At 40.8% G+C, this 27,606-nt stretch overlaps 1 protein-coding gene and 1 pseudogene across 51 annotated transcripts in view; one reads left to right on the top strand and one right to left on the bottom strand.

Moving 5' to 3' along the window:
* RCBTB2 (RCC1 and BTB domain containing protein 2) overlaps positions 1-6,157 on the bottom strand; it is a 44,447-nt gene extending 38,290 nt beyond the window's left edge. For all 50 annotated transcript variants that reach the window (XR_013531500.1, XR_013531490.1, XR_013531503.1 and 47 more), the window contains exon 1: positions 6,107-6,157. The gene's annotated coding sequence lies outside the window, so the exon portion shown is untranslated. The remainder of the gene's footprint in view (positions 1-6,106) is intronic.
* Positions 6,158-9,172: 3,015 nt separating this feature from the next.
* On the top strand, positions 9,173-12,532 carry LOC100406030 (dihydrofolate reductase pseudogene; annotated as a pseudogene). The gene has a single exon (XR_013525892.1). The product of XR_013525892.1 is annotated as a dihydrofolate reductase pseudogene (transcript).
* The last annotated feature ends 15,074 nt before the right edge of the window (positions 12,533-27,606 follow it).

Raw genomic sequence — 27,606 nt, 5'->3', positions numbered from 1 at the left:
AATGTAATCTGAGACTGTTTTCACAGACTCTTACTGTACTGATATTTGCCTTGCAATATAAATAGAAAATGGAATGATAAGTACCTTCTCCAAGCAGAATTTTCTGCCTCTGATCTGTGACTTTAAAGGTTCCAAATTGGACACTCAGGGCCAGTATTTCAAGTCTGTACAAAAGTAATTTTTCAAGGCCAAATATATATCAAGTAAGGTAATCTGTCACATGACACTTCCTATTTCAGCTGTTTTCCTAATTGTACAGTTCAGTAATTTATTTGCAAAGTATCCTGGTTTGGGACAAATTACTACTTATTTCTATATATTCTATGTTGAGAGTTTTCTTTACACTCCAAAAAAATACACAGTTGAAGACTACTGAACAAGAGGACACTCTTTTGAAAATGTGACAAATACATTCATACCCAATCCTCACATAAAGACAAATAATTCATTTCCCTGTACAAAACATATAATAGGCAGTTTGTACATATTATTTTTGGTAATCAGTATTAATCAGTGTATCTGCTACACAATGTGTCATATTACTTGGTAATACCTCTGACCTAAAAAATGAGTTAAGCTGATTACAGGACATAGGTTCATTTGCCTAATTCATTCAACAAATATTGATTCAGTGCCTGCAGTAGGCACTGAAAGGAAAGCAAATACATGAGAGAAAACAGAATAACATAGAGCAAAAGAATATCCAGCTCTTCGGGGCTTGTGTCCATATTACCCCAACCTAATGGTAGGTTTTGGGTGCTGATAGTTTGCAGTTAATCGGGGGCTTCTAAATGCTAATAATTCTTTAGAAGTGATTCCAGAAGAAGTGAAAAAAATAGCAATTCCTGCAGAGAAGTCCCAGTGTCACATATTTTAAAAGTCAGCTTGATAATAAGAGATCAACTCTGAAGCATCTCAAGGAACACATTAACAATATATTTTTTAAGAATTATCTCAATATAGAACTCTATGCTTAAAATTCTCCCATCTGGGTGGGCAACACATTTGATGATGCTTTTATAATCAAAGAAACAGGAAATTAAATAATTTTGATATCTTTTGGAGGACCAGCACACAGTTTAGGGCATCAGTATGTTAATGAGCTACAGACCACATAAATTTCAATAGGGTAATGATGGTTCCCAAGCATATGCTTGGCCGAGTCATTAGATAGTAGCTTTTTAAGTGTCATCTTCAAGTTATAAATAATATAAATACACATACAATAAAACATAATCCCAATTGTCATTTGCAAAAAAGGATAATGTTAGCTGTAAATGTTAGCTCCACTTGAATGAGCTGTCTAAAATAAATGATAACTAACAGTAAAATACCTACATGACAGCTAATCACAGTGGAACAATTATAAACAGGATGGACAAAACTAAAGCACTAAAAGCACAACTAAAACTAGCACAAGACCTCAAAGGAAATGGTATTGCCATATGTTCATGAAAAACAAAAACTTGTGTAGAATACAGAAACACTGTTGCTATTTTAATTATTTGTTTTTTAAAAAGATTTCCAAATTTTAACAAGAGTGATGAGTCAGCTCTTCAGTACAAAGCAAAGCAGTATTTAATTGAAAAGATTACTGAGCTTGCCAACTTTGGTCTTTTCAGCCACACACAGCAAAAGTGTCATTTTCAAATATGAAAAACAACAAATTATACAAATATTTTTAAGTTGCTATATTAAACTAATGTGAGTTGAGACTTGAGATCTCATTCGTAAATCCATTTTAAATTTAGGTCCTTACAGATTTAATCCAAGTTTTCAAAAAAATCTTAACATGCCTGTTAAAGAGATCCTAATTGTTAAAGATCTTTGACCCAGCACACATACTCCTTCAACATGGCAGGCCCTCTTGGCCTTGGCTCATTTCCACTTGAGACTGGTTTTGTTCAGTATTGTACACATGCATACATGCAGCATAATACAGGACATATTATAATGCAGTCAAAATTTATGTTTTATTCACATACTATCACCTGCTGGTACTTTAGCTCAAAACATCTTACACAGGGAGATATACATAAGAGATATTAGCTCAGGCCAATTCGCAAGGCTGAAGACGTAAAAGAAACCTACTCTAATGTCAGATTAAATCTAAAAAATTATTATGGTTGAACTTTCCTGAAAACCCTCATGTTGTCAGAGTGCAATCACCATGTGAACTGGACACATGTTCCTTCCGGACAATGAAAGCTACAAGTATCATCTCAGACTTCCATTGATGGACATTATAAATACCCCTTACCAGGAGGCAAACTATTCACTCCTTTGAAGTAAAATCTCCATGTGGACCTCTCTCTCTCTGTATTTTTTTTTTTTTTTTTTTTTTTTTTTGAGATAGAGTCTTGCTGTCTCACTCTATTGCCCAGGCTGGAGTGCAGTGGCACCATGTCGGCTCACTGCAACCTCTGCTTCCTGGGTTCAAGCAATTCTCGGCCTCAGCCTCCCGCTCCCAAGTAGCTGGGATTACAGGTGCCCACCACCATGCCCGGCTAATTATTTTGTATTTTTAGTAGAGATAGGGTTTCACCAGCTTGGCCAGACTGGTCTTGAACTCCTGACCTCATGATCCACCCGCCTCGGCCTCCCAAAGTGCTAGAATCACAGGCATGAGCCACCGTGCCTGGCCATACCTCTCTTTTATTCTTTAAACAAGAGTCCTTAATGTCACTCTGTAACCTCAATAATTCCTGGTGTCAAATCTCCATTTTCCTGGACAATTTAATCTGTAGCAATATTTATTTATCTATTTATGAGATGGGGTCTTATTCTATTGCCCAGTGCGATAATGGCTCACTGCAGCCTCAACCTTCCCAGGTCAAGTAATCCTTTCACATCAGCCTCCCAAGTAGCTGAAACTACAGGTGTGTGCTACCATGGCTGGCTAATTTTTTGTTTGTTCATTTGTTTTACTGTAGAGACAGAGTTCTGCCATGTTGCCCAAGTTAGTCTTTAACTCCTGGGCTGAAGAAGATTTGATTGCCTCGGTCTCTCAAAGTGCTGGGATTATAGGTGAGCCACCAAGCCTGACCTGATCCAACTAAACTTCAACAGTAGCAGTATCTTGGGGAATTTAAATTTCACTTTAACTAACTGATAAAACCAAACTTAAATATGACAATTTCATAGGATATAAGCAAATTCCACAGATTCCTTACATTTATGGTCCTTGCTGGGCTCATCAAGCAGACACTCACCCCAGGGCTTCTGCATTTGATATTTCCAGTATGTTCAGCGCTCACTTTCCCGCTCCTCCCAAATCTGCATGGCACAGGACTTCATTTAAGTCTTGAAACAATTGCCATCATTTCAGAGAGGTGACTACCTCATCTAAAATGGCTGGCTCTCCAAATTCCTTGGATCACAAGGTCAGGAGTTCAAGACCAGCCTGGCCAAGATGGTGAACCCCATCTTTACTCAAAATGCAATATAATTATAGACTAACAGTATTTTGGTGTTTGAACAGAGTTTTTTAATCTATGTAAGTAAAGGGCATGAGGGGAAACACACTTTACTTGCTAAAATTATTCCTCTCCATTTTTCTCTAAGCCTCCTTTAATTATGGACTGAAATTTAGTTAGGTTTATCTGGTTCATTCAGAAATCTCTAAGAGAGGTCATTTAATACCTTATAGCATAACATCACATCAGGTGATTTAAGCTCCTCTCCTACACAGTTTCAAATACAGAAAAGCAATGACCATTCTTAGAAAAGATCTTCACTAGTCATCCACAGTCAGAGGGACATTAAGAAGCAATTGCAAAAAACTATGGAGACAATATACAATTTTCTCAGCACAATTTACATAGTTGTCTGACTAGTCTCTTCCTTGTAAAAGTCCAGTGTCTTCATTTGATGTGCTGAGTTAAACTGTAAACTCCTGAATAACCTGAACTCTTGTTTGGGGAAAAAAATGTTTTTTTCACCTACATACTATAAAAAATGGTGACATTTCTCACAAGGGTCATGATGTGGGCTCCCATAAAAGACATCGTAGAGCATGATAAAGAATGTTTTCTCTCAGAAGAACATTTCTAACACCCAGTTCTCCATGTTAAATGTCACCTTTGGTTTACCCTTCAGACTCACCATATCCATGATGTTTAAAATTGCAACCCACACCTGCACTCCCAATTCCCTTTCTTTGTTCTCCCTTTTCATTTTTCTTAGCATTTATAATTTTCTCACCTAACAAGCAAATATGTTTTTATCATTCTTTTCTAGAATGTAAGCTCCAGAGGGAAGGGATCTTTGTCTCTTTTGTTCATTGATACATCCAAGCACCAAGGACAGGACCTGATACAAAATAAATTTTTGTTGAAAAAAATGAATGAAGCTATGTTGAGTTCAGTACAAAAATATCTCTGAAGTTAGATTCCAATTTTATTTAGACAATTAACAAATACCTTCTAAGCTCCAATTATGGAGACAGATTGATCATAGCCATACAAATATGTAATATCAGATAGTGATTAAGTGCTACAAAGCCAAACCAGCAGTACAAGAGTTTGGAGAGCCAGCCATTTTAGATAAGGTAGTCACCTCTCTGAAATGACGGCAATTGTTTCAAGACTTAAATGAAGTCCTGCGCCACGCAGATGTGGGAGGAGTGGGAAAGTGAGCATTGAGCACACTGGAAATATCAAATGCAGAAGCCCTGCGGTGAGGGTTCAGAAAGAGCAATACGGCCTGAGTTGGGAAAGCGGGGTATGCAAGAACGTATCATTCTTGTTGCTTTTTTCTGCTGCTTAATATCACGCATGCACCGTCTAGCAGGAAATAGAGATTACATTTCACCTGAAGTACTCATTCTCTGAGCCTAAGTGGCTCTTCTATTCCAGTCCCCAAATATCTATATTAGCTCATCATATAAGATTACAAAGCACACAGTAATGACTGTTAGAAACTCTTCACAGTAGCCACAGGAGTCCGGAAACTGACTTAACTAAGAACCAGTGTCCAGTAAGGTGTAAAGCCCAGCAGGAATGCAATATTATGAAGGTGTAAAGCCATGAGGCTCAATAAACAGTGACTGTCACTTTGAAGTCTGGGGGAAAGAGCAACGATCCAGAGCAGTTTGTGAACTCAACCACTTTTATTCAGCTCTGATAAGGTAAGGTTGCCAAGCACAGTACAAGGTAGCTCTCTACGACATGCATTTTGTTACAGTCCTGGGCTCGAAGTGTTGCAACATTTTATGTAATTTTTGCAAAGAACAAAAGCAAACGTTCATTCTAAATTCGCCTTCCAACTCAGTTCTTCCTCCGCCATACGGAGCACTTAGAAAGTTTTCAAGCTTTGAAAACCTCTATTTCCAGGGCTGAGCAGAGAAGTGTATGTTCAGGGTTAAGGCGGCAATTTCTTCCCATCCCTCCATAGTTCCAAAACAGCTTCGCCTAACAAAGTGAAACTTTCTGCGCTATTCCTGGTCATCAGGACCAAATGTCGAAAGCATAAACTGCCACTGAGTTAGCGAGCCGGTCCGGGGCCCGGGACCTGGGGTACTAGATTGATGGGGCGGAAGCCTGGGTCGAGGCGACAGAAATTAAATCGGCAACCTATGCTGAGCAGCGAGTGGGTTAGGAAGGCAAACTCCAGGCAGGACCCTCCCCCAGGACCCGGGACGCCCCCTAGCCACACCAGACCCGGGAGCTCAGGAAGAGAACAGCCTTCTGGCAGGCGAGCACATCGGAACGACGCCAAACGCGACCCCTACCAGACGACTCGCGCATGCGCAGCGTGGTGCAGCCTGGGCCGGCGTCTGAGTAGTATGTAGCCCCAGAGCAGCGCACCGGGTCCCCGCCAGCGGAATTGCGCATGTGCAGGGCAGCCACTGCCCCGCGGCCTGGGCTGGGGTGTAGCCCCAGAACCCAGCCCCTAGCCCTCGCCGGCAGGTGTACGCATGCGCGGCGATGCCTAGGCCTGTGGTACGGTCGCCGCTCTAGTCCCCGGGGCCCCCCACTGGTCTCTTGGCTGGGAGGTCGGGCCTCAGGGGCGGGTGGAGGTGGCCTGCCCGGGTGGTACCTGACCGCGGCCCGCGTTAGGGCCGCGATCTCCCTCGCCCTCCCTCACCACCCTTCCACCCTCTTACCTCCGCGCAGGCCAGAGCCGCGTCCGCTCCGCCTCCTTGGTCCCGGTTACTGCTCGGTCGGGGGCCTGGCGCAGCGAGGTGTTGGCGCCTCCCCCTGAAGCGGCCGGGCCTCGGCGGGATGCGCTCCGGTGCCCGGGAGAGAAAGGAAGGGAGCGCAGACGAGGGGAGGGGGCTGGCGACGGCGCCTCGCCCCTCCTCTCCTCCCTTGGCTGCCCACCGCCGCCCCCGTCTTTCTCGCAGGCGCCCCCTCCCCTTGGTATTGACCCCGGGGAGTAGACGCAGCCTCTCCCGCTGGGGCTGCCTCCGCCTTTCCAGGGAATTCCTCCGTGGGCCACCCCCACCTTCTCCGGGGTTAGGTTCTCCCAAATCTTGGAAATCGGTGGATACCCGACCTAGAAGGATGAAGCGTGTATGATGCCAAGAGCAACCTTTTCCACAGCCCCTCTCCTCAGCCTGCCACCGCTTTTCTGGTGGTGGTCCCTCCATCTGGGAGCTCTGATCACTTCACGTTTTCACCCCATTGCTGTGGGGCGGAAGTCCTGTAACCCCCTATAGTACAAATGCTGAAATAATGAGGGATGTGTGCTGGTGGGTTGGGAGGGGGTGACCTCAGTTACCTTGGGGCCAAGGGCTTCGGAAACAGCCACCTTCTCCCCTTATTATTATTATATTTTGCAGTAATTTCTTAATATTACACTCCACTTCTGTTGGCCTTTGTAGATTTAAGTAAAATGCACCACAACTTTGCAATGTGCAATAATTTCTTCCACTGCACTACACTTAAATTGACCTGAGTGGGTTTTGGTAAAATGCTCAACAGTTAAATGTTATTAGCTATTCCTATGAAGTAAGCTGCTTGCTTTTCTACTGGCTTTTTCACGAGGACACTGGTTCCTCTCCAGTGTAGAGCCAAAAGTAGTAGAACTAGATAGAAAAACAGATTCCAGCCCACAGCGACCATGTCAGTTTGCTTTGTTTGGCTTTTGTCGTTTGTTGGGAAAAAACATCATTCTGGAATGTGTGACTGCCTTTCTACTACAGTCGGTAGACGTTTATCTCTATTAATGAGCCTCAGAAGGAGGCTTGCAAGATGGGATACAGGTATTTCTCATAGAACTCTAAAAGGAAGAAAAAGTTTGTAAGTATACATTCACAGGAAGTTGCAGAGATGGTGCAGAGAGACATTGTGTGCCTTCCCCCAGTTTCCCTATTGGTTACATCTTATCAATGAAAGAAATTTATCAGTTAAAAATGTTTGCGTCAGAAAAAGCTCACTTTAGTGATGATAGCTGATAGCTGGCTTTTTAAATTATTATTATTATTTTAGCACCCATTGTGTCCCAGGAGCTTTATCTTATTTGGAGCTCACAATAATCCTGTAACGCAGGGATTATCCTTACTTTACAGATAAGGCAACTCAGGCCCCAAGAGATTAAGTTTCTTTCATCAGCAACCATGGCAAGATCTGTTTGCCTCGCACACTTCATCTTTTCCACGTTGTGGACAGCTGAATTTCAGGCAGGCCATACACTGTGCTTCAGTTGAAGCTGGGCAATTAGCTAACAATAAAAACATGTCTTTATGTTTGAAAACTGTGATATTTTCTCAGAAGTTAAAACTTTTAAATCTACCTATCAAAGAATGTGTTTCATTAAAGATTTTAATTTTACATGGGTCCAATAGTTTTTCCCAGGGCAGTCAAAATTAAAAGCAGGAGGTAAAAATGTCTGCATCACATATAAGTTTTTTTCAAAATTTTTGGATAATTTGGTCCACTAAACTTCACTGTATTGCCGAATTCAGTAGACTAAAAGATTAGGCTCTGAGAGAGTATAGGTTAGCAGTTCAGGAGTTAAAGTTCCCATCACCACATCTGCCAAGTTTACCTACATCTGGACCTATGCACTCTGTATTTCCTCCCATTACTGGGAATGAGTGGTCCATGCTCTTGTTTAAATTCAACTCTTCCACCTTTTATTAGGTCCTGTCTTCCTTACAGTCTCAAGGTATTCACTCCAGTATTTGTCACCTCTCAATCCTACATCATTAATTTTTATCTCTATGCTGGATCATTCCCATATGCATATTAACATTGTGCAACATTTGCCTATCTTTTTAAAAAGTTCCTTAATAACATGTCCCCTACCAGCTACCAACATGTTCTCTTCCAAAATGTCTTAAAAGAGTCACTTATATTCATTGTATCCTCATCCCCTCCTCCTCCTATTCATTCTCTCTCTCTCTCTCTCTCTCTCTCTTTTTTTTTTCTGAGATGGAATCTTGCTCTATCACCCAGGCTGGAGTGCAGTGCTGCGATCTCAGCTCACTGCAGCCTCCGCCGTCTGGATTCATGGGATTTTTGTGCATCAGCCTCCCAAGTAGCTGGGCCAAGAGACACATGTCATTATGCCAGCTAATGTTTGTTCTTTGTGTCTTTTTTTGAGAAGGAGTTTTGTTCTTGTTGCCCAGGCTGGAGTGTGGTTGTACAATCTTGGCTCACTGCAACCTCCATCTCCAGGGTTCCAGTGACTCTCCTGCCTCAGCCTCCCAAGTAGCTGGGATTACAGGCACCCACCACGCCTGGCTAATTTTTTGTATTTTTAGTAGAGATGGGATTTTGCCATGTTGAGCAGCCTGGTCTTGAACTCCTGACTGCAGATGATCCACCCGCCTCGGCCTCCCGAAGTGCTGGGATTACAGGTTTGAGCCACCACACCCGGCAATTTTTGCATTTTTAATAGAGATGGGGTTTCGCCATGTTGAGCAGCCTGGTCTTGAACTCCTGACCTCAGATGATCCGCCCACCTCAGCCTCCCAAAGTGCTGAGATTATAGGTGTGAACTACCATGCCCGTCCCTCCTATTCATTGTGGAATCTATTTCAGCCAGGCTTTTGCCCCATCCCTCCACTGAAACTCCTCTTGGCAAAGTCACCAATGACCTCAGAATTGCTGAATCAGTGGTTACATTTCCATTATATCACTTGAACTATCAGGAGCATTAGAACACTTTACAGGATTCCGCGCCAAAGTTGGCCGCACACGTTGGTGTAGCGAGCGGGGTCACTGCTCACTGCTGCTGTCATGGTTCAATTGCTAAACTGCATCGTCGCTGTGTCCCAGAACATGGGCATCGGCAAGAACGGTGAACTGCCCTGGCCGCCGCTCACGAATGAATTCAGGTATTTCCAGAGAATGACCACGACCTCTTCAGTAGAAGATAAACAGAATTTGGTGATTATGGGTAGGAAGACCTGGTTCTCCATTCCTGAGAAGAATCGCCCTTTAAAGGATAGAATTAATGTAGTTCTCAGCAGGGAACTCAAGGAACCTCCACAAGGAGCTCTTCTTGCCAGAAGTCTGGATGATGCCTTAAAACTTACTGAACAACCAGAATTAGCAAATAAAGTAGACATGATTTGGATAATTGGTGGCAGTTCTGTTTATAAGGAAGCCATGGATCACCCAGGCCATCTTAAACTGTTCGTGGCAAGGATCATGCAGGACTTTGAAAGTGACACGTTTTTTCCAGAAATTGATTTGGAGAAATATAAACTTCTGCCACAATACCCAGGTGTTCCCTCTGATGACCAGGAGGAGAAAGGCATTAAGTACAAATTTGAAGTATATGAGAAGAATGATTAATATGAATGTGTTTTCTGGATTAAGCTGTTCCTCCTCCCTCTGAAAAAAAATTATATATTTTTACATTAGAAAAAAAGACTTTTTTTCCTTCTACAAGATCTTATGGAAGCTTTTCTCTCTTATCTTTTTCTTTCCCCTCTTTCTCTCTTTCTGCAAAGAAAAAAAAAGACTTAGCAACTTTAGATCTGTGGATAATATTTCTAAGCAATGTGTTTGTATTCCCCACTAGTCTTTTTTTATTTATTTATTTTTTTGCTGTACACTACTATTGACTTTATACTTTACACTTTCCCCACTAATCTTGGCTATATCAGATACCATTTATGAAACATTCTTGCTATAACTAAGTGCCTATCCAAGACCCCGACTGAGTCCCCAGCACCTGCTACACAGTGAGCTGCCATTCCACACCCATCACGTGGCACTCTTGCCAGTCCTTACATTGTCGAGCTTTTCAAATGTTGATAGTATTTATTAAAGATGCACATACCCTTCAACTGAGGATTTTCACTAGTGAGAAACATCGAAAGCTTCCTACATGTATATCCAGAGGTTTGTAGACAAACGTTGCAGCCTTGTTTGTAACAGTGAAAAATTGAAAACAACCTGGAAGTCCAGTGAAAGCAGTTTATTTGCTAGGTCATACCAGAAATCATCAAATGAGGTATGGAGAAATGGAACTGAGTAGGTAAGAAAACCAGTTTAAAGTCATTGAGCAGGTTTTCATTGGTAACAAGCTCCATACTGCTGAGATACGGGGAAACGGAGGGGAGAAAGCTGGAGTGTTGATCCCCCACTCCTTGGGTGTCATCTCCCTTTCCTGTGTGTGGGTGGAACGTACTCCAGCTGCTCTATAGCAAGTCCCAGGTGTTTGCATGCACGGGAACAGTGATTGCCAAACACTTAAAGCAATTGTATGTTTAAGTATGTAAGCTCTTCATGCTTTTTTTTTGTTTTTGGTAGATAGAGTTTCACTGTTGTTGCCCAGGCGGAGTGCAGTGGCACAACCTTGGCTCACTGCAACTTCTGCCTTCCCAGGTTGGAGCAATTCTCCTGCCTCAGGCTCCCGAGTAGCTGGGACTGCAGGTGCACACCACCACGCCCAGGTAATTTTGTGTTTTTGGTGGAGACGGCGTTTCACCATGTTGGCCAGGCTGGTCTCAGACTCCTGACCTCAAGTGATCTGTCTGCCTTGGCCTCCCAGAGTGCTGGGATTAACAGGCATGAGCCACCGCACCCAGCTGATCTTCATTTTTTTAATGTAGTAAAAAGTGTGAAGCCACACATGGTTTATTTAAAATACTTTATAATTTTAAAAAATTGCTTAGAAGGAAAAGCAATTCTAAGTTCAAGCGAGGGATGGTGGTAGTTTGAACCAAAGGATTGCATGTAGTAAGGAATTGTCATTTAAGATATATTTTAAACTTGGCCGTTGCAGGATATTTCAATGGAGTTTGATTTTGGTTTTGGCCCACTGAGTTTGAGATGCTTTTGAGAAGTGAAGAAAGTAGAGAGAGAATAAAAGAAAAATTGGCCAGGCACAGCAGCTCACGCCTGTAATTTTGGTAGGCCAAGGCAGGTAAATCACTTGAGAACAGCTTGGGCAGCGTGGTGAAGCCCTGTCTCTACAAAAAATGCAAAAATTGGCTGGGCGTTGTGGTGCACACCTGTAGTCTCATCTGCTCAGGGAACTGAGATGAAAGAATCAATTGAGTTCAAGGCTGCTGTGGTGCCTCGTGATTGTGCTGCTGCACTCCAGCCTGGGTGGCAGAAGAGACCCTGTCTTGAAAGAGAATCTGAAAACAATGGAACCATGCTTTCAGAATTCTAGAAAGAATGTTATTTTCAACTGATAAATCTATATTCAGCCAAATAATCGAGGGTTGAAGGTAAAATAATACATTTTTAGACAAGCAAAGACTCAGGTTACCTCCATGTGCTCTTTCTTGGGAAGCTATTGGAGAATATATTCCAGCAAAATGAAGGAGTACACAAACAAGAGAATGACATGGATCCAATAAATAGGATCCAACACAGGCAATATTCCAGGTATGGAGCTGGCTTTACAAAGAAACAGTAAAAATATTAATAGGTTAGCTGGGTGGAATGGCTCATGCCTGTAGTCCCAGCTACTCGGGGCTAAGCAAGAAGATGGCTCGAGCCCAAGAGTGACAGACCAGCCTGGCCACCATAGTGAGGTCTCTTCTCTTCATAGTAGGGGTCGAGCACAGTGGCTCACGCTTATAGTCCCAGCACTTTGAGAGGCCAAGACAGGCAGATCATGAGGTCTGGAGTTCAAGACCAGCCTGACCAATATGGTGAAACCACATCTCTACTAAAAATAATATTGGCCAGGCATGGTTGTACATGCCTGTGGTCCAGGCTGCTCGGGAAGCTGAGACAGGAGAATTGCTTGAACCTGAGAGGTGGAGGCTGCAGTGAGCCTAGATCGTGCCACTGCACTCCAGCCTGGGTGACGGAGTAAGACTCTGTCTCAAAAATAGTAATAGGTTATTGCCAGATTTGGGGCATTTGGAAAGAAGTTCACTGAAGGAAAATAATGTAAAAAAAAAAGGTGGGGGGAAGGGATGGTTAGGCAATCATTGATTCTAGGACAATCATTGATTCTAGGACAGAAAAGTACGGGATAGGAAGTAAGAGCATAGTTGCTCTTTTTCTCAACAATCAGCAATCTGTACATAGTCATAATCATGTGGTGACTGCTTACCCCTTAAATCTGGTACCTACTTTGGGACAATATGGGAGGAAAAGTGAAGATAGTGATGGTGTAAGAGCTAGAGCCTAATCTGTCGTATCAAGAAATCACTATATAATATATAAAATAATCAAGAAATGACTAGTTATGTGAGGTAAAAAATAGAAGACATTGCTAAAAGAGTTAAAAGTCATTGCTCTGGAGAATTAGGAGGGATGGGACAGGGGACTGTTAGGATGCATTATAAACTGAAAAGTCTTCTGTAAATTACATGTATTAATATACACATTCACTTGAAAAACTAAAAACATACAAATTTGGAAAAACCCAGGAAGGTAAATGCCAGAAGGAAAAACTAACAGAATGAAAAGTGCTTGCCTGTGGAATGAACAACTGGCAGGAATGTTGTTTTCATTGTAAGAGTTTTAGAGCCATTTGATTTTACTTAACCATTTTCATATATTTCTTTAATAAAAACAATTCCATCTTAAATAAAAAGTTACACTCAAAAAAAAAAAAAGAACACTTTACAGGTACCATCTTGAAGCATTTACCTTCTTCCCTTGGCCTTCAGGTGGCCCCTGTCTTTTGGTTTGTCTACCTCACTGGCAGCTCCAATAGCTCATCCTCCACTTCTCCAGCCACTAGCATGCCCAGAGTTTGGTTCTTGGACTTCTCTATCTTCTCATTCTCTTAGCAATTTTATTTCAAGACATGGTTTTTAGAATTCAGTCTGGGGCCATTCCTTCTCCTCCCAGCCTCCCAGGCCCTGCCACTTCTTATGTCCTAACAGGCTCATGACACTACAAGGAAAGTAGGAGCCCTTGTCCTTTTCCACCCCACAATGGGGTCCCAGCTGCAATAAAAGTCTAATTTTTCTTCCCTTTTAAAACCCCCGTTATTTCTGCTTTGGGGTATCTTTAAGCCTCCCTTAGTTACCCAAAAGCATAGGAATTCATCTTGCTTTTTTCTTTTCAGGTATCCAGGCACCAAGGCCCTAATCACAACAAAAGTTGGATGGGGTCATCTTTTGACTTTTTCTTGGAAATTCAGAAAGTCTAGTTTTGCTTCAGGGAAGATGAAAATGTTCTTTCTTTCCTCTTTGAGTCTCCAGCACAAAAATTTTACACCAGTAAATTTCAACATCAGTCTGCTTGTTACAGATTGAATGCATGAATGAATGACTGCAAGTGATATGCACTTTGGTGCCCCATGTGCCATTGATTAGGTGAATGACCTTGGATAGCACCTTAGTTTTCTAGAACTTAAATTTTTTGAGACTTCATGAAATTGGTGATTTGTATTACATTTCTTAGTTTCCTCTCCTAGGTTTAAAATAATATGCTTTACCTACTGCAGTAGCTCCAAAGAGAAACTAAAAACTTGAATCAACTGGCCAAACTCTGGATAGCTGACAGGAAAAGGACTTGTTTGGAACAAGGGGTCTGACTGAGGGGAGCAGTTCTATGGAAGAGGAGGAGGAGGAACCCCACTAAGCACATTCTTTGATCAGAAGGGAAGGGATACCCACTATACCAGATAAACGTTTTTCCTTTATGCATCTGAATTTTTTAATCTATTATTTTATCATTTAGAATTTATTTTCCAATTTTATTTCAGATAATGCCATTGCTACACCTATATTTCTACAGGTCGTATCTAGAAATATATCTAAGCCACAACAAAGGTAAGAGAACAACTTTCTGACTCGATATCTAAGGGCAACCTCTGGTAATGTTAGCTCTCCTTAAATCCCATGGGAGCTGGGAGGATAGGGTGCTCCTAGTAGAATTCTGCAAACACCATGTAGTATCCTCCTCCTTCACCAATCCTGCTGAGCACAAGGGACCCTCCTGGGGTCCCAGCTACTTCCCAATGTGTGGTGTATGGGAGGGTGTAAGTGGCCAGGTTGCTGTGGACATAGAAGGCACAAAAGGAGCCCTGCCCAGCTTTGTGTTTTGTAGAGATATCAGTCACACTGCACCTTTACTGATGCATGCTATTACCATGCTGTATAGCATTGTGCATCTCAGCGTGGTATTAGAATTCGTGTAAGAATACAAAAGTGATAGAGATGATAATAGGCACACATACACTTACAATGGCAATACTGAAAGAATGACAAAATACCAAGAGATGATCAAAGAAGCCTTTCCAAAACAGATAACTTTAGCATTAAGTTTTCAGTGTGGGCTGGTACAGTGGCTCATGCCTGTAATCCCAGCCTTTTGGGAGGCAGAGACAGGCGGATCACTTGAGGTCAGGAGTTCTTGATCAGCCTGGCCAACCTGGTGAAACCCCATCTTTGCTAAAAATACAAAAAATTAGCCAGGCGTGGTGGTGGGCACTTGTAATCCCAGCCACTCAGGTGGCTGAGTCAGTGTGTATATGAGTTAGCTAAGAGAACAAAGGTTAGGGATGGAAGTGTTAGGGAAGGGAAATATTCTAAGTAGAATAGGAAGTGTGATCTATTTGAGAATTATATATTGCTCAGTAAGCCTAAAACTAAGGCTATGTGGAGGGGATAGGGCAATGGTAGGAGATTAAAGTTACTACTCATTTATGAATGGACACTAAGGATGATTCTGTATCTCTGCAACTGTGATAGTGCTGCAGTGAACATGGGAGCACAGATATCTCTTCAACATACTGATTTCATTTTCGTTGGACGAATACTCAGTAGTGAGATTGCTGGATCATATGATAGTCCTATTTTTAATATTTTGAGGACTTCCTCACTGTTTTTTATAATGGCTGTACTAATTTACATTCCCATCAACAAAGGTTCCTTTTTCTCTACATCATTGCCAACACTTGTTATTTTTAATCTTTTTTATGATAGCCATCTTTACAGGTGTGGGTGATATCTCATTGTGCATTTAATTTGCATTTCCCTGATGATTAGTGATGTTGAACTTTTGTTCATCTACTTGGCCATTTGTATCTCTTCTTTGAGAAATGTTTATTCAGGTCCTCTGCCCATTTTTAAATTGGGTTGTTTTCTTGCTATTGAGTTATTTGAATTCCTTATATCTTTTGGATATTAATGCCCTAACAGATGAATGGTTCTCAAATCTTTTCTCCAACTTGCTAGGTTTTCTCTTCACTCTGTTGATTGTTTCTTTGTTGTACAGAAGATTTTTAGTTTGATGTAATTCTATTTGTCTGTTTTTGCTTTCGTTGCCTGTGCTTTTGGGGTCATCTCCAAAAAAGTCATTGCCCAGACCAATGTCATGGAGTTTTCCCCTATGTTTTAGGAGTTTTATAGTTTCAAGTCTTTATTCGTTTTTAGTTGATTTTTGTATTTGGTGTGAGAAAAAGGTTTCATTTCATTTTTCTGCGTATGGATATCCAATTTTCCCTACACTACTTTTTTTTAAGAGAACGTTCTTCCCCATTGTGTTCACAGCCTTGTCAAAAATCAGTCAGCCTTTTTTAAAAGAATAAGACAATTCTGTCATTCATGATAACATGGATGAACCTGGAGGTCATTAAGTAAAATACCACATGATCTCATTCATATGTGGAACCTTAAAAAGTTGAGCTCATAGAAACTGAGAGCACAGGGGCTGGGGCTGGAAAGGATCAGGGAGATATTGATCAAAAAATAAAAAATTTCAGTTAGGAGGAATAAGTTCAAGATATCTATAGTACAATAGGGTGACTGAAGTTCATAACAATGTTTTGTGTATTTACAAATTGCCAAGAGAGTAGATGTTAAGTGTGCTCAGCAGACACATACAATGATAAGTATATGAGGTAATGCATATGTTATTTACTTGATTGAGCCATTCCATAATATATCCATATATCAAAAGATCATGTTATATACCACAAATATATGGAATTTTTTTAATTAAAAAATAAATTTTTAAAAATTAATACATTATTTAAAATAGCAATAATTTCTTTTCTTTTTTCTTTTTCTTACTTTCTTTTTTTTTTGAGATAGAATCTCCCTCTGTTGCCCAGGCTGGAGTGCAGTGGCACGATCTCGGCTTGCTGCAACCTCTGCCTTTCTTTCTTTCTTTTTTTTTCTTTTGAGACGGAGTTTCGCTGTTGTTACCCAGACTGGAGTGCAATGGCACGATCTCAGCTCACCACAACCTCCGCCTCCTGGGTTCTCCTTCCTCAGTCTCCCGGGTAGCTGGGACTACAGGCGTGCACCACCGTGCCCAGCTAATTTTTGTATTTTTAGTAGAGACAGGGTTTCACCTTGTTGACCAGGATGGTCTCGATCTCTTGACCTCGTGATCCACTCGCCTTGGCCTCCCAAAGTCCTGGGATTATAGGCATGAGCCACCACGCCCAGCCATGCCTTTCAAGTTCAAGTGCTTTTTCTGCCTCAGCCTCCCAAATAGCTGGAACAATGGGCATATGCCACCATACTCAGCTACTTTTTGTATTTTTAGTGGAACCCTGGTTGGCCAGGCTGATCTTGAACTCCTGACCTCAGATAATCTGCCTGCCTTGGCCTGCCAAAGTGCTGGGATTACAGGTACAAGCCACCGCACCTAACCTAAAATAGCAATACTTTCTTGAGTACTTTCTTGAGCTGTGCCCTTACTTAGGACTAAACTTGTACATTTTTCTTCTCTTGCCCAAATTTGTATCTAAGGGGTCTGGAGAGTCATGCCTTCCAAATCATAGTGTCAACAGACAGGTTTTACTTAGTGCTATATAACGTGGCATACTTTCCAATCTGACTCTGGCATAACATCACATGATATATAAGGAAGGAAATATTTTAATCCCAAATATATTTTCTTTGCCATATGTTGAAATAGTCCTGCAAAGCTGACTTGTGGGGAAAATCTGTTCTGAAGAGAATACCCTTCCTTCTCCTTCCTTTTTCCTGTTCCAGGAGAGAATCACATCTAATAAGAAACACTTACAATCTATTCTCTCCGATGCTTGTTACCTGGAGACTTCCTCTGCATAATGAGAACCTTGGTCTCCACAACCCCTTATCTTAACCCAGACAACCCCTTCTCTTGGTTCTATCAGCATAATGGAAATCCTGGTTTCCACAACCCCTTATCTTAATCCAGACATTCCTATCTATTGATTCTAGGTCTTTGGACAATAATTTAACTCTTTCAACCAACTGCCAATTAGAAAAACTTTGAATCTACCTATAACCTGGAAGCCCCTCCTTCCAGTTGTCCAATCTTTCTGGATTGAACCAATATACCCCTTATATGTGTCAATTGATGGCTTATGTTCTCCCTAAAATGTCTAAAACCAAGCTATATCCTGACCACCTTGGGCACATATTCTCACAATCTTCTGAGGGCTGTGTCATGGGCCATCAGTCACTCATTTTTGGATCAGAATAAATCCCTTTAAATATTTTACAGAGTATGACTCTTTTCATGGATATTACAATTACCAGCAACTTAAGTCATTTTTGCCCGATCTTACAGTTGAGATAGTGGAGACTTAGGTTAGGTAACTTGCCTAAGGTCACATAAGTAGTAAGAGGTGGAGCTAGGACTCAAATCCATCTCTGATTCCAATCTGGAGCTCTTTCCACTGGACCATGAGGCCTCTTTCCAACAAGATGTTAAGGTAAATAGGCCAAGTAATAGAAGGCCTTGGCAATGTAACAGCAAGATGTGTCATAGGATCTAACAAAGGATTTTAAGCAAGAGGACAACATGATGACTCACCCTCACGCCACTGGGGAGAAAGGTGAGCCTGGAGCTGGGGAAAGCACATGAAGCCACTATTGCATCAACCCTGGCAAGACACCAGCTGTCCTTGAACTCAGTGTGACAGTGGTGTGGGCTTAAAGAGAGAGGAGAACACAAATTTGAGAAAATTTTAGGAGTTGAAATTAGCAAGATTGGATATAAAGAGTAGAAAAGGGTGAGGTGTGGTGGCTCACACCTGTAATTCCAGCACTTTGGGGGCCCGATACAGGCAGATGGCTTGAGGCCAGGAGTTCAAGACCAGCCTGGACAACACAGTGAGATCCTGTCTCAACAACAACAGCAAAATGAACTCAGTGCGATGTGGTGGCTCATGTCTAGTTTCAGCTACTAGAGAGGCTGAGGTGGGAGGATCACTTGAGGCCAGGAGTTCAAGACCACAGAGACTTGATTGTGCCAGGGTATTCCAGCCAGGGTGACAAAGTTTTTGAGACCCCCCCAACTCAAAAAAAAAAAAAAAAAGTAGATGTGCAACACTTGCAGGGAATAAAAAAAGAATAAAAAAGAATGTGAACTTGGTAAGTCACTTAATATTTTGGGAGCCTCAATAAGCTTTACCTTTAAAATGGAGGATTAGACTTAATGTTTTCTTAATATTTTAAGATTTTTTTGCAAAGCCAACTGATACCAAAATGTAACAAAGATGGCACATTTTTGCATATTGAATAATAAATAAAATGTAGCAAATAGAAATTAGCAATAAATTTAAAAGTATATTGTACCATGACCAAGACTGGGTTCATTTCAGTGATATAAATATGATTCAATGTTAAGAAATTTATTAATATATTCCTTCATAATTGTAAGTCAAAGGAATAAAAATGTTTTAATTGAAGAAAATGTTTGATAAAATTTAATAGTCTGTAGTCATTTTTGATCAAAGAGATCTTTAGTAAGTGGCTATATATGCTGAAAGTTAGGTTCATGCTTAATGGTTGTAAATCACAAATAAAAAATCCTAAGCCCCTCAACCATCTGAATGGACTCCTCCTCTTGGCCAAGTGCACTCCGAGTTAACCTGAAAACCTAGTTCAGGCCATGATGGGAAGGAGGGGTTGGACATGTCTCATTATACTCTCCTCTCTTTTGGAATTCAGGAAAAGCCAGCCAGCATTAACATCAATGCAGATCTGAAATCTGATAAGAACCATTTACAATTGTTAAATCAAGTTTAGCTTAAAGCTGCCTCCTTACCTATTTTAAGTTCAGCCTGAAGGTTTTTCTGTACATCATGAATTATAACAAGTAGAAGTGTGAACAAACTGTAGCCTACAATTGTGCCAGTCACTGAGTTTTCCAAAATCTGATTTCCCTTCATATTGAATGTACCCTTCATATTGCCCACAAATTGGTGTGATTGGATCTAGAGTCTTGGTTAGATTCAAGTTCCATTTTTTTGGCAAGATGACTTCCTAGACGGAATTGTGTATGTCCTTCCAACCAAGAGGCATATAATGTTGGGTTGCTTCTTTCTGTGATATTGGTAGTTGTTAGTGCTCAATAACTGGATCCATTAACTCAGCAGATATTGGAAATGATGATATCCTAACCCTATCATTTCATCTTCATTTATTAGCTGGCATGTTTCTATGAGGGGAAATTCCTTTTTTAACGATTTGATTTCCCAATGATATAGGAAAAGCATGATAAGTGTTTGATTCTGTCTCTTAATTTGCCAGCTCTTATAATAATGGGTTGGCAGTCTACAATGGCCACCAATTGAGTTTATTTTTTGGTATTGTGAATCCATGAATTTAAGTTTATTTTATTGCTCACAGGACTATGGTTTTTGTGACAATCACAGAGGAACAAGTTTGGCTTGTCTGAGACAATCATATCAATTCATTCTCACTTGACAGTGTCTGGCATGGGCATGTGACTGGTCTTAGCCATAGACATTTTGATAGGGACAGGGGCAGAGAAATTCTAGGCAGAAAAGGTCAGGTACCTAGTGAAGCCTCATCTCAAGCTGAAAAGCCTGAGACCGCAGCCCAAAGTGAGAACTTACATCCCTGTTTCCTTGCTTGAATGTTGCCTTTTCCAAAGCACCCACAGCCCTATACTGCCCTCACATCCCGTGCCTATAAAAACCCCTGCCTCAGTTGGCAGAGAGAGGAGAAGCAGCTGAACATCAGGGACTACAGCTGAACATCAGAGAGAAGTGCGCTGATTTCAGAAGGACAGCTTGATGGCATAACTTTGGAAAAGAATCTGGCTGGAGACTGCCAAACTTCAGGGGAAGATTACCTTCCCACCTCATCCCCTTTTCAGTGCCCCGTCTTGCCAACAGTCACTTTTATTGGCAATAAAATCCATGCATTTACCATCCTTCAATTCATTCATGTGACTTTATTTCTCCTGGATGCTGGACAAGAGCTCAGAAGCCATGAGTGTGGACACAAAAAAGCTGTCACACTTGCCCTTGCTAGCAGAAGGTAGTCACCTCACATGAAAAGGCAGAGGGCCAACTGAGCTGTTAACACTTAAGTTGTCTGTATATGGCAGACAAAGCTAAAAGGGCACTGTAGCACTCCTTCTGGGATTTCAGGGGTTGTGGGCACCCCCCCTAGATGCTACCACAGGCCCCACACAGAATTCACTCCTGCCAGCACCCAAAAGCAATCACTCTGGATCTGCACCTGCTCACCTTCATGCTCCCTCTCATGAAGAGTGGAGCGTAGCAGGTCCAAGTGAATGGAGTTCACCCCTGGGGGCACTGAAGCAGACAGCTAGTTCCGGCACCTGTGTATTCGACTTCCCGCCTCATTTGCTTATGTGCTCTCTCCCTTGAGGAACTAAGAGCTGTGGGCTGAGTAAACAAGACAGCCCCTTTGTAAGTCCCATGGAGGGGTCAGGGAAATATCCTGCTTCAATTTCATACAAGGAAGTCCACTAGGAGGCTTCTGAAAACACACACCCACCCGCCCACCCATCCAGCTTCCCCCTCCTTCCCTTCCTGCTTTTTTTACATTGTCACATGAGGCCTTGTTTAGAGAGGTGCTAATGAAGCTTGGAACATCCCAATGGATACATGTGACACCTATGTACAATTGTGAACATTAATACTGCAGATTGAGACTTTTTGACAGGGAAAGCTATCTAGGATGTGTTGCTGATGTAAATCCAAGTTATAAAAACTATATGTATAAAATTGAACACATATGTGTCTATTTACACTGAGTCTTGCTTGAAAATACTTAAATATTAAGTGGTCATTTCTCAGAGTTGAAATATTGACTAATTTATTTCTCTCTAGTATTTTTATATAGTTTAAGGTTTAAATTTTTATGTGATTAATAATTCTTTTAAAAAATATGATTCCTATTTATCTCATATTTCTCATTATGGGTTTTCTCCAAATATATAAGATCTCATAACTGGCATTACATTATTTTCTCCATGGCATGATCATCAGCAGGAAATATTTCGATTCTAGAATAACATTTACTGATAAATATTTTTGGAAACATTTAAGCATTTCCTAATCTGAACATTTTTGTGGGTATTTTTCTTTGTGTAGCTTATTTTTATATTTAATAATGCTTTCTAGTCCAGTGGAACACAATCATCTTGTTGGAGAAGACACTTTCAGAAAAACATTTTCTACTCACTAGGAAAAATGAAATTAGTACATTTTTCACTTAGTGGTAAAAATGATAAGCAGTCTCCCTTTAGCCTACATTTAAGAAATTTTCATTTCTTTGGTCCATTTAATTCTCCTAAGATACTGCATATTGTTAAAACCAAAAGGATATTTTCAAAAAATTTCTAGGCTTCCAGAGTAAAATTGAAAAAGGGTCTTTTTTGTTTTGTTAATGACCCTTTGAGTGGCTGGTTCTGCACAGGGAGTCAAGGCCAGGCTATCACAGTGGACAAAGGAAATAGGATCAGTGCCACATGCCCTGCATTATGAAAGCTGTTGTGACAAATTCAATGTAGGCTATAAGCTTACTCTCTGGAACTCATAAAGTGAGAAATGCCAGAAAGAAACGTGCAGAGCTGAGGGTGGAGATAAATCCAGAAAGGCAGTTCCTCAAGGGCATTGATAAGTATTAAACAGAGAGGATGATTTGAGGGGTACAGGTTGGATGTAGGGAAACAAATAGACATGGTTGAAGCAATGGTTCTGAGATGCAGAGGAGAGGAGAAAGCAGGGATTAGGTAAATACTTACATTATGTAGTCTCTTTGGTCATTTCTCTCTTAGCATTATTGGAAACTTCAGAAGGGTTAAACTGGAAACAAGAGTTTTCTGTCCACCCTTGGGTCAGAGCTCTAAAGGAGGAACAGCTGGCTCCTGGTAGCCAGCATGAAAGTGGTAAAACTAAGCCAAGACATCTGCAGATTTGTGTTTTGGTTGGACAGACCCACCTCTTCACTTGATGACTGACAGTAGGAATAACCTCCCCATACATGTAGATCAAGATGTCACCCTGACCCCAGTACAAAAACAGGAGGTCTTCAATCCCAGGGCCTATTGCAGCCTTGATATCCTCTCTCTGTTATCCTCATGGGGTCTTCAGTGGGGTGGTATTCCTCACACCCTCACCTTGGAGTGTTTTTATAACTTCTGGAATGGGCCTGGTCATTTGCAGCCTTCCTACCAAACTGGCCCTTCACCCGAATTTCACTTTTGTGAACATACTGTTCTGAAGTCTAGTTAGAGGACAGATTAGGCCTTCTTAAGTTTTCTCTGGAACAGCAGGAACTCAAACCTGATCTTGCCACTCCAGTCTGAGCCAACTTGGGTCTGAAATTATTGTACCAAATCTGCAACCTGGAAGGAAGGTTGGGGCTGTTTCCCCACCAAGCTGTTCAAAATCCCTCACCTTTGGCTCAAGAATGCCATCCCTGCTGTGAAATCACAAGGCATGGGTCAGTGAGAAAGTTTAAGAGCCCCACCTAGAAGAAACAGTATTGAGTCTGTATTATTTAGAACCACTGTCCATTTAATCCTCTCTCCTGAGATTCCTATCTGGTGTGCTAGTTCCTAGCTAGGGTTTGGGGCCTCAGACACAAGTCACTAGAGAAACCTTGGAAACCAGTGTATTGTCTCATTTTGCAAGGCCTGGTATAATGTTTCTAAAGTTCAACAGTATAGTCTGAACTGATGGTCTTATATATATGATAGTAGAATAAGAAACAACATGAACAATTTGACTTTTTTTGTACTTTGAGATAATTACCCATGTGATTTTGGGTAATTATTCAAAATCCAAAATCAGGGTTTGAGGTAAACTCAGCTTCAGGGTTCCCAAAATTAAAATTATGAGAGAGGTCTATAGAAAATGTCTGGCCCTATCCCCTGGAGCTATGCAGCCTGGGTATGGCCTGTCGACCAAAACCCTGTCCCAGCATCACCACCTCAGTGGCTATTGATTCTATTCCCAGGGGACTTCTCAAGCAAATTTATAGAAGGAGAAATGAAGAGTAAGAGATAAATTTGGAGGCAATTATCAGTCAGTGGTTTACAACAGGGCTGCCAAGTAGACAGGGCCTACACTATTGAGAAACTGGGAAGATGCAATGCAATGTTCCAGACTCTGTGCCTGTGCTTCGTGCTCTCTTGTATTCACATCTCACCTCAACCCACTTCTATTTCTGATCTCTTTTCACAAGATTGACAGGACTTTTTTTTTTTTTTTTTTTTTTTGGACTTCTCTTTGATTAGGATTTAGCTTTTCCTTGTTTCACTTGGGGTTTCAACGTCCTAGAATCCTTTCCCAGCCTACCTCTGTATCTCAAGGTTTTCCATAGCAGTCTGTCTCTCCTGATCACCTATGACCCAGCACTGTCACCTACTTCATTCATGGGAATGTTCAGGCCCTCGTTTAACCAGTCTTCCTGGTTCCCTGTTCCCTTTCCTTCCCCACTAGGACCATTTGAACCAGCTCACAATCAGATACATCTCCCACATCTTTCTAAAAGCTCAAAGGATTCTCTACCCCAAAGAAACAATCCCTTTTTCTTCAGTGTTTGGGACTTGAAGAGAATTATTCTGATGCTTTCTAGGCTAGTCAGAGGATATTGGCCCCCGGATCCCTATGAATGCATCCACCGTGAAATGGGGAATTGTGTTTTGAAGACAATGTTAGAAAGCTGACACCACTAAGTCATACAATTCTCTTCTGTTCACAGAATACGATAACTATTTTTTTAGATACAAAGTTGATGTTTTTAGCATTGTCCCCCAAACTCCTGTCTTGGTGTATCTCCTTTTCCCTGAACTGATTTGGCTTTAGAATATAAATTAATGGTAAGACATGTATATGGGAAATGATTTCATATGCAGAACCATGGCAACAAGAACTCCTGTTAAGGAAAAAAGGAACTAACATTTACTGAGTGCTGTGTACTAGGTACCAGGTGCCATTAATCATAGTGATAATGACACTATTGGAGCATGCTTATTACGTTTAGGCATTATTCTAAGCCCTTACATATGACCTATTTTAAGCCTCACAGTAACTTCATGAGATAAGCACTGTGTTACCATCCTCAGTTTATAAAAGAGAAACTTAAAGAGGCTGAGTAATTTGTTCAAGATGAACTGAGTATCAAGCCCACATCTCTCGGAATATAGCATCTTTTTACAGCATATTTTAAAAACGGATGAAGCTTCCTACAGATTTAAAACTTTAAAGTTTTAGAAAATAAAGAGTTGAGTCACATGGCATAACTTGGACCTAATAAAGTTAGATGATGATGAGATAAATGAGTTTTGACTGAGATTATCTGTATTATCTCAACTACTACATTTAGGCTTTGAACGCAGATTTCAGTGGAACTCAAGTGACCATTTCATGAAAATATATAAATTGCATTCTTTCATTTCATCTGTGCTCGTTGCTACAATATCATAAGGCTTACATGGTTAATTCTATCTTAATATATGACTAGTCTTAATCATACACAGAAAATTTCTATTTAAATCTAGTAGGTAAAACACATATACAACCTCATATTTAAAAAATTAAGGCCAGGCTGAGCGTGGTGGCTCACACCTGTAATCCCAGCACTTTGGGAGGCTGAGGCAGGCGGATTGTTTGAGGCCAGGAGTTCAAGAGCAGCCTGGCGAACATGGCAAAACCCTGTCTCTATTAAAGTACAAAAATTAGCCGGGTGTGGTGGCACATACCTGTAATCCCAGCTACTTGAGAGGCTGAGGCAGAAGAATGGCTTGAATCTTGGAGGCGGTGGTTGCAATGAGCTGAAATTGTGCCGCTGCACTCCAGCCTGGGTGACAGAGCAAGACTCCATCTCATAAATAAAAAAAAAATAAGTCTGAGCACAGTGGCTCATGACTGTAATCCCAGCACTTTGGGAGGGTCCATTGAACTGAACAATATAGAGAGATCCCAATCTCTAGCACTTTGGAGTGTTCTTGTAATTTCTGGAATGGGCCTGTTCATAGCTGGGTGTGATGGTACACATCTGTAGTCCTAGCTACTGGGGAGGCGGAGGTAGAGGAATAACTTGAGCCCAGGAGTTCAAGGCTGCAGTGAGCTATGATCCTCCCGCTGCATCCATTGGATTATTCAGTTTTGTCATTGTTGTTGTTGTTTTTGTTGTTGCCTGCCCAGCACATTGGGTCCCAGTACCCCATTTGACTTGGCCAGCATATGGATGTGATGGCTGAACCTAAATTAGTTTCCTGGATCACAAGATGGAAACCATATGTTGAAGGTAATAAAGCAACAATTGAGAAAGAGCCTGTCTCTGACTGTAGAGTTGCCATACCATACTTTTGGCTTCTATAAGTCACTGTTCATATGTTCTCTGCACACTGTAACTGAACCTATCTTAACTGATATCATTGGGCATACTACCTACTTTATGAGGCAATAATCAAAGCCTTGAACGCTATGCTACAAAATTTAGATATTTTTGGTATGTATCATGGGAGCAAATAATGAATTTTTAGATATGAAGAGAAATGTCAGAAAAATAACATTCATTCACATTTGTGATAATATTGCATTTTCCCTTTACATCACTAAGAACTAATTGTTTAAAGTTCATTTCACCACCAAGTATGACATTTGTAGTAAGTTTTTAATAAATGATCTTGATGGTTCAAGAAAGTTCCCTTCTGTTCCTAAATTAAATGTTCTCTTTATTTTAAAATCATAAATAAATGTTGAATTTTATTAAATGCTTTCATTGGGCATATATTGTGATAATCATATATTTAAAAATTTTTAATATGGCAAATCATATTAACAGATTTTTATGCCTTAAACTGTCCTTACATTCCTGTGATAACCTGGTTAGTCATGATAGTTTTCTAAGATTATTATTTTTAGTTGACTCATTATAATTGTACATATTTATGGGATACAGAGTGATATTTTGATACATGCATACAATATGTAATGATCAAATCAAGGTAATCACCATCTCCATCACCTCAAACATTTATTATTTTTTCATGTTGGGAACATTCAAAATCCTCTTTTCTGGCTATTTGAGAAAATACAATAAATTCTTGTTGACTATAATCATCTTACAGTGCTATAGAATACTAGAACTTATTCCTCCTATATCGCTGTGCTTTTGATTCCTTAATCAACCTCCGGCATCCCTTCTTCCCGCTATCCTTCCCAGGATCTAGTAACATCATTCTACTCTCTGCCACTAAGTTGTGATAACATTTTTGCATATATTGCTGAATTCAGTTTGCTAAAATTTTATTTATAATATTTGCATCTATGTTTATATGTAAGCTTACATTCAATTTTTCCTTCTTATATTTTCTTGCCTGTTTCTAAGTTGTGAAATGAGTCTTCTTTTCTATTAGAAACATTTATTTCTTTTTTCTTTTTTTGAGATGGAGGCTCACTCCATTGCCTAGGGTGGAGTGCAATGGCACAATCTCAGCTAACTACAACCTCTGCCTCCTGGGTTCAAGCAGTTCTCCTGCCTCAGCCTCCTGAGTAGCTGGGACTACAGGCATGCACCACCATACCCAGCTAATTTTTGTATTTTTAGTAGAGATGGAGTTTCACCATGTTCGTCTTGAACTCCTGACCTCAAGTGATCTGCCCACTTTGGCCTCCCAAAGTGTTGGAGAGTGGTGGCTCACAGGTGTAAGCCAATGCATATGACCTCTATTAGAAACATTTCTAATATTGAAAAGAGTTACCTACTCCTTAAAGTTTTGGTAACACTTGTTTGTGAACTCTTCTGGGCATACTACTGTCTTGGTATGTTTATTTTTTTAAACTTTGATTTAATTTTTTCAACAGGTATGAGTGGGGTTGATACTCATCTAGTACCCATGATAAGTCAATACCAGTTTTTTTCAGCAATTGTCTGTTTGAATTTGTTAGTTGTCCTTTGGTTTTGTCATTGTCTATCCTGTATCAGTTGAATATTTTAAAATATTACTCTTGGATATAGACCTATTCAAGTTTTTTATTTCTTCT

Source organism: Callithrix jacchus, chromosome 1 (genome assembly GCF_049354715.1).
Source record: "Callithrix jacchus isolate 240 chromosome 1, calJac240_pri, whole genome shotgun sequence".
In the NCBI taxonomy this organism is placed as follows: Eukaryota; Metazoa; Chordata; class Mammalia; order Primates; family Cebidae; genus Callithrix; species Callithrix jacchus.
This window is presented reverse-complemented; position numbering and strand designations above follow the sequence as displayed.